Here is an 8,146-nt window from a genome sequence, read left to right as displayed (position 1 = left end):
GCTGCTGGGTTCTGATACATCAATAGTCACCCTTACCCCTAACTACTCTTAATACATCCAATCTGCGTGTGGCTATCTGCACAGATACACAAACCCCAACGGTATTTCCGTCCTCAGTAGTCTTGTATCCCTTCTCAGAGCCTCTCTGGATTTTGATAGAGCCGAGTCCTTGAATGTTCAGGAGGTGCTTACGACAGAAAGGCTATTAGCCGTTGAACTGTAAGCAGCTCCCAAGCAGTTGCATTAGCTATCTGGGCTACACCCCCCTCCAGAAGCATGTTTACATAGCTGATCCAGCACCAGGCTGTAACAGATGCCAGTTAAGAACAGGCATCAAGGAAGAGCCAGAACAGCTCACCTGACACAAGCAGCAGCTGCAAACTGGGTGCACCTTGCAGGCCGGTTCCCTCCCCTACAAGGGGTTTGAAATCTTGGCAGCTCTGAGCAAGACGGGACTGACTCATGCCTGGACTCTGATGCACTTGCAGCTATTGACCCTGCCAGTACCAGGCCCGGGGGACAGCGTTTACTGTCTGCTGCTGGGAATGAGGCTACTCAGACTCGGTGTGGTAGGATGGATGGAACCTGCAGCCTACAAGGTGAAGGCTGGTGCTTTATGTTTCTCAGGCCTGCTCATCCCTTGCCCCGAGTACAAATGGGAGTGAATTCTCTCCACTTTATAAACATAACCTCTATCTCCCTGGCTCCCCTCTGGAGCTCGCGGTGCCTCCATGCCTTTGGATGTCTGATCCTTTCCTACACACTTCTAGCAAGGACGATGTATCCTGCAAAGGGAGCTTGCATTGGAAGTCACTATCTGGTGGATCCTCCTGGATCACCCTCATAAGGTGAATCTACAGCTGCAGACCTTGTGCGGGTGGAGTTCTTTCTCCCCACCTAGAGCATCCCTCATCCCTTGAAGAAAGAGATAGCTGCAAAATCTCACCCGCCCCCCCAGTAACACAAGCCCATTGCCAATGAAATTATTGTTTTATCCTCTCTGCCTGGGTTATAGAGTCACCTCACAGAGCAGTCTGCGACATCACACAGAGGAACTACCGCTGGGCAGCACTGAAAGTGATGTAGGAGTTGGCCAGTACTCCTTCCTCCCCGCCTCTCTACAAGTGTCTGCAAATACCATCGCCCCTCTGCAGCCCTGGGGAAAGGTTAGCACGGTGCCAGGGAAAGGGCCTGGGAAAGGGAATTACGAAGCTGGGTGGCACAGTTAGACCCAGACAGAACTAGTCACGGCAAGAGTGTGAGAAAAATCAGCGGAAGCCAAGTTTAAACCACACTTACAGAGACAGTCCCTTCAGCTGTTCTCTGATCTCCATCTTCAGGCACATTTCCTGCTTGTACAGCGCTAGTCAACCTCTCCCTGGCACATTCATTCCTGCAGCTGAAATCAGCTGGAGAACTCTCAACAATTAAATCATTCATGATTCTCTTGGGTTTGGTGGTGGCTGCAGGGGCAAGGACCCTGAACAATCCCCACATGCCCAGAAGCGCCGCCAGCTTTTCTGCCGCCCTAGGCGGCGGAAGGTCCCGCCCTGAAATGCCGCCCCCCACAGAGGCGGCGGAAGGTCCCACTGCCGAAATACCGCCACGGTCGCCGCCCCCCAAATTGTAGCGCCCTAGGCAACCGCCTAAGTCGGCTAATGGGTTGCGCCGGCCCTGCACGTGCCTTCACACATCCCAGGCCTAAGTCAGAGCGAGCAACCTGGTCAAGGGCTGATCACACGTTGTTACGCATCAGCAATGCTGGCCAAAGGGAGCTCCTAGAAACCAATTGGGGCGTCATTCTCCTTTATTTACAACAGTGACTCCATGGCTTTGATGCAGTTACACCCAATTGACATTGACGGTAAATGAGAGGAAAATCAGCCTGACAGTCTGTAAGTGGGACCATCTCCTAACACTTTCAGGCCCACTCGGTGTATAATAGTGTGGATTTTCATCTCAGTTTCAAACTGGTTAGGCTGATCAAGACTGGTGTAAGTGAGAGGAGAGCAGGCCTAGAGGGACTCTGTATTATGTGTGCACACACAGGGCCAGATGCACTGATGCTGACATAGGTAAATTACAGGGGGCTTCATCCCAAAGGAGGGCAGGACCCTACTACCCCCAGCCTCTGGGCTTCTGCCAGGGAGATCCTTAGCTCACAACTAGTGCCCATAGAACTCTGCCTATCCCACCAGGGGAGGCTGTTGATATGGTACATTGCATTAGCATACTCCATGGTCCCCGTAAGGAGGGTGAGGCTGCATGGTTATCTACAGTTACAGCTCCCCACCCCCCCTGCTACCCCAGGAACTCTGCACAACACCCTGGGAGTATCTGGCCCACTACATGTATGGAGCTGATGGGAGCACACTTTACAGTGACATACACACACAAATGTATCCTTACAGGTATTGCCTGTCCACAGAAGCACAAGGCCAAAAGGCAGATACTTTTAGGACCCAGAAGCACTGCTGATGCTCTGCCTGATCCCACTTTGCCTTTTGTTTAACATTATCCATTCACGGTAAGGTGGCTAATGAATGTTCATCTGCCCAGTTATACTGGTGGGGCTAGAAAGCCTGGTTTACCAATCACATTTTTTCTCTCTCAAATAGCTACACTGCGGTTGACATTAAAAAGCAAGGATGTATTTATCGGATCACACTGATGTCAGCTTGCTGTAGCATAGATCCTGCAAACAGTTAAGCACATGCTTACCTTTCTGCACGTGAATAGCCCTATTAAACCCCGGTGCTTACCATTAAGCATATGCGTAAGAATTTGCAAGAGCAGGGCCTAGGATATTCCATTCCAAAAGCAGGAAAACATCACAGTTTATTGTGACATGATCAATACCATGACAAGTGCCTTCTTTTTTAAAATGCTATATCTAACACACACATGCATGCATGCTAAGAACAGGAGCCCTGTCGAATGGCATAAGGAATCTGATCTCTGCCTCTTGTGGGTTACAAGAAACACATATCTACACCCTGCTCCAACCCAGCAGAAATCTGGAGCAGCAGGGGGAGTTTGACATCATGGAATAGAACAGAAAATCTAGAGCTGGCTCTCTCTACCGCTAAGACTTTGCTGACAGGCAACTTTATAATTCGATGCGGATTGTTGTATTGTCTGGCTAATAAAAATAATGCAACTTTTTCAGGCTTACTGTACACTTAGTGGTCAAGGTTCCAACATTTTGTTTTCATTCAATTTGATTATTTAGTGCACTATCCAGCTTTCCCAAAATCCTGTTTTATTTTGCTATTATTTTTAGGGTTTACAGTTCTGGGGGAAAAAAAGGCTGGGCTTGATTTTTTGGACTGTGCACAGGAAATGAATCACAATAACCCTGTATATGATCCAATTTAGCACCAAAACTTTTTCTTAGTAGGTCAGGTATGATTTTTTTACGAGGAAAAAAGCAGAAGTGCCTCTTTCATTAGGAATTTTGCTACGCTGATCATCATTTTAACCAGGCTTACAGTAGGATCCATATACATTACAGCTAAACCAGTCTACACATAAAATGCATAAATAAGTTCCTTATGTCTCCCTTAAATGTAATATACAAACATTCTTGTCATGCAACAAGGGACCAGAATGAAAATAAACACAGAAAAGAGTGTAGTTAACCAATGGGAGACTCCCATAAGGAGTCGAACTGTACAAGTTTCCTACTGGGGGCCGAATTCCCCTGGTGTTTGCACATCATCTTTTTTTTTTAAAAATCACACACAGGAACAGAGCCCAAATCCTAAAACTCTTTCAAGGCCACGATGCACTTTCCCACTCGGTGAAGGCTTGTTTTATTCCTTGCAAATAGGAAAAAGAAAAATCTTAACAAAGGGGGGACATTTTTCTCAATCCTGCCAACTGGAAAAGTCACAGCAGAGGGGAAGATGCTGCTGTTTGTGTAAGAGGTGCAGGATCTGCTCTGCTTTGTTGTGAAATGGATTTATTTTTTGTGGCCCGGTCTCTCTTCTTTCTGCTGGGAGCAAAAAGAGCCTTGGAAGAAGGCTGGAATGCAAAACAAATGTCTCCAAGGAGATCCTGGCCATTTACTCACATGTTAAATCCACAGAAAGACTCCGCTCCTCCAAAAGGAGAAGGGGAAGACTGAAATAAAAACCGGTTTCACTTATTTGAACTAATCATCTCAGAACGCCCGGCAGCTAGGAAAGGAGGTTAAAATAAACCAGGTACCTTCCACCCCCACAAACATTCCCCTGCAGTTGGGATCCGTCAACACACACCCCTCCTCCAGCAACCTGCTACCGACTTCTGGCTTTTGCTGCTACATGTATCCAGAGCTGGGACTGGAGTGGAAGAACCTTTTCCTCCTCCCTGCATCTTCAATGTTTCCGTCTTTTTTAAACGGGAAATTCCTTCCCCTGGTTAATCTCAGGCTCTGCCTAATCAATGTCAAATAGCTCCTAGTCAATTTCACGTTCCCCCCCCGCCTGCCCAATTCCACTCACGAGAGCAGCCGCTGGTCAGTTTCTTACCTGATGTTTGCCCTGCGATTTCCTGGGCTGTGAAGATATTGCAAGTGTATTATTTTGTGTGCCTCCCTCTTACTCTTCCTCCCTCTGGGTCTTTCACACACACACCCCTCTTCCTCCTGTGGAGGGTTCTTCCAAAAATCCTCAGTGTGATCTTGTCCAGAATAAATGCTTGTGCATCTGTGGGACAGATAAAATCAAAGGAGTAAATGCAGAAAAGCGTCCCTCCTCGGATGGTAGATGGCAGGAAGGGGTGAAGCCATCAGACTGCAAAATCCCCACAGAGCAAAGCGAACTAGGCACACACACAGAGAGAGAAAGCGATGCAGCCCGGGGAAGACAATAGAGAAGAGGAGAAGAAAAGGGATATGCCATCTCCTGGAGACCTCAGGCATTGCACCGCCGAAAGCTTGCTTTGAAAGGGCCAGCCACAAGCACACTGATTGCTCTCTGAAGCAACCAAAGGCAAATCAGCTCCCTAAGCCCAATGCCTCCCTTCCTCTCTTTCCCACCCCCTTCTCCATGGTAATGGGGTCTTAGCTTCACCACTGTCGGAGCAGAGTACTGGGATTACCCAAACTGCTCTGCCACTTTGTTTCCTGCTCTGAAGGTACCTGCCCCAATATCAGGGTTAGCTGCATTTAAATTAAAGAGGTGACAAAGAAATCTGTCTCGCCAGAGACTTTACACCCATGCTTCCTAAAAACAAGGTATCCCCTTTGCTCGTCTAGGAAATGCCTGTAAACACCTGCCTTCTTACTGTTCTTGACCACCTCTGTAGACCATGCACAGGGAAGACACTTTACTGAACAGACAGAAGGAGTACTGCTGCCCCAAAGACCCTGCAGTGAGCTCCCCACAGACATACCCCTAACACCTATGTATTGGAGTCAATGGGACTTTGCCTGGGTGCACAAGTCCTACCTATGCAAGCCCATTGGGTTTGTGTCGGCAGATGCTTCAACAGGACTCTGCATAGGTTCAGAGCTCTACTTGTGGGGCGCTGGTTGCAGGGCCTAAGTTACATCAAGAAGAACAGAATGAGATGACAACAGTAGGAGGGTTGGGAGAAGTGGCTGGAAAAGGGAGAGTGCAGAATAATTATGAAGTTCATTGGGAGCATTCACTTTGATGGTTGCAATTTATTCTTTCCCTTATTTAGTGACTATTTATTATTTGTACTGCAGCAGCATCTAGGAACCCCAGAACTTGGACCGGGACTGCATTGTACTTGGCACTGTACAAACAGGGAACAAAAGAACAGGGCTTGCTCCAAAGAGCTAAAGTCCCGATCCCTAAATCAAGTCAATATAGGATCTGTATAGCCAACCCCAGAGTTCAAAAACCATGAATCTGGTCTCAAAAAATTATGAGATTAGCTTACAAATCTTTTTTTTTTTTTTTAAGTTTTGGGTTCATTTTATTTGTTTTCTTGTTTCTGAGCCCTTAGGGTGCACTTGGGTCATATCCATTAAACTTTTTTTTTTTTTTTTTTATAAAAGCTGAGATTCTCGCATATTCACATGAATCCAGGAACTAGGGCTTTAAGAAAAACACCAAATATTGCGAGACTCATGACAAAATAGTGAGAGTTGGCAACCTTGTGGAGTGTTCTTTCTATTGCATTCTGTACAGGTTCTTATATTGCCCACATCACGGTAGTATCTGAACTCCTTCCATTATGTGACATGACTAAGAGCTCTCAGTTTGTTCTGTATTTCAGCAGTAACAATGCACAGGATCCTGACTTGTGACACAAATCTGTGCTTTTAATGGGGTGTCTGATTTTGCAGCATGAATAACACATTGTGGGCTGCTGTCTCTCAGGAACAAACTATGTCCCTATATTTAACATGCACTTTGTTTCACTGACACACAGGTGACCATCCCAGAGATAGGATGGAAGTTCTGTCCTTTCCCCTGAGGCTTGGAGAATCACAACATTTTTAGATTCCAAACTACCATGCTAATTTTCAAAGTGCTGCCCATTGATGAGGTGTTAAAGAATATAATAAATATCTGTAATTTCATATAATAAAAGTATTGTCCAGTTCTAGCTGAATGGTAGCCCTGGGGCAAAACTGCCAACCCCAGTCTCAGCAGCAAGGCCAAGAACAGAATGGGCCATGGAGGCCCAATTTGCCATTCAGAGCTAGAGAGGGTCCCCAGGTTTGGGGAGCTAAAAAGCACATGACAGAGAAGTGTGGAGGATACCTGCCTTGCAGCTGCCTGTGCCGGATATGCTGTGTGTATTACTAAGAGATGGGCCTTACTCCAGGGCTGTCAATCTGGGACCTTTCACCAGAAATTATTTTTAAAAATATATATTTCAAACCTCAGGAATTAAACTCACCCTATGAGCTCATAACAAATTGGACATTTATTCCACTGAGCTCACCACCAGGCCAGCTGAGGTTACTGTCACAAGCCCCTTTGATTTATGGTCTGGTTGGGGTCAGCACATCACCATCTGGTTATTCCAAATGCCTTGCTCCTCTTCCTCCAGTCTCCCAAGACACCTTCCCACACTCAGCTCATCATCTGTGATGCCTCTGTACCTCCTTGTGTTTGATTTCTCCCCCTCCCCCCCCCCGCCCCGAGTTGCAATGGCCTGATTTTCAAAGGCACCGGCAGCTCCCATTGACTGCAGTGGAGTTTGTGGTGGCTCAGTACTTTTAAAACTTGGGCCACTCTCCTAGTTAGGCTATAAAATGGTTGGAACCTTGGCTCAGTTTTTCAAAAATGCTCAGCACCCAGAAGTGGGACCAGATTCTCCAAAGACTACAGCTCCCAGTTGGGCATCTAAATGGGAAGATTCTGAAAAGGGCACAGTGCCCTGTTGTGTTCTCAGTGGGAGCTACTGAGCCCTTTTGGAAATCTGTCCCCTTGTCTTTTTAAACACTTGGTCAAACACCATGTTAAACCTACAGCACTCTGGGGATTAACAATAATTACGGATTCTTAACATAACAAAGAATCTTTCATGAACTAACCAGCCATGCAGCAGAGTTTTTCCTCACAAAGGCAATTTACAGACAGTTCTAAAAGGTGTGGGAGAAAATGAAATCGTAGAAGCCCACAGTGAACATCATAATTTTATACCCAGGACCTTGCACCCAACATTAAGGTTTGCACATCAAGTCTTTGCCTTAGTGACTTTTTAAATAAAAGGTGTTTACTTCCATTGCAGCTAATAATCCAAAAAATGTGCTGGTAAAATCTGCCCCCCAATGGAGAAAGATAACCGTTGCATTGGAGGAAAGAAATACAAATGTTGGAAGAGTAGCACTTACTCTGTGCCTGACTTTAGCCCTCCCACTACACCGCACTGAAGCTGATTAATTATAGCATGATACTGTTAAAGCTCCCTAGGTCAGTATTCTCACTGCTGAGGCCAGAGATGCTGGAGACACCAGAACCATTAGAAATGGTCTAGTTACCCATCCCTTCCCCAGGGTGGGATGGTTTCCTGCAGCTTATTTCCTAGCACTTTATCCAGAATAGTTTGAAATATCCCAAATGATGTGGCTTCCACTCCTACCCTTGGGGAGATGATGCCTCCGGGTAACAGATCTCCTCTTCCACATATTCAGTCTAATTTTTCCTTTGCTTGATTCCATTCCTTCTGCCAGGCT

Source organism: Terrapene carolina, unplaced genomic scaffold (genome assembly GCF_002925995.2).
Source record: "Terrapene carolina triunguis isolate 2854851 unplaced genomic scaffold, T_m_triunguis-2.0 Scaffold198, whole genome shotgun sequence".
NCBI lineage: Eukaryota > Metazoa > Chordata > Testudines > Emydidae > Terrapene > Terrapene triunguis.
Note: the sequence above shows the minus strand (reverse complement) of the source record.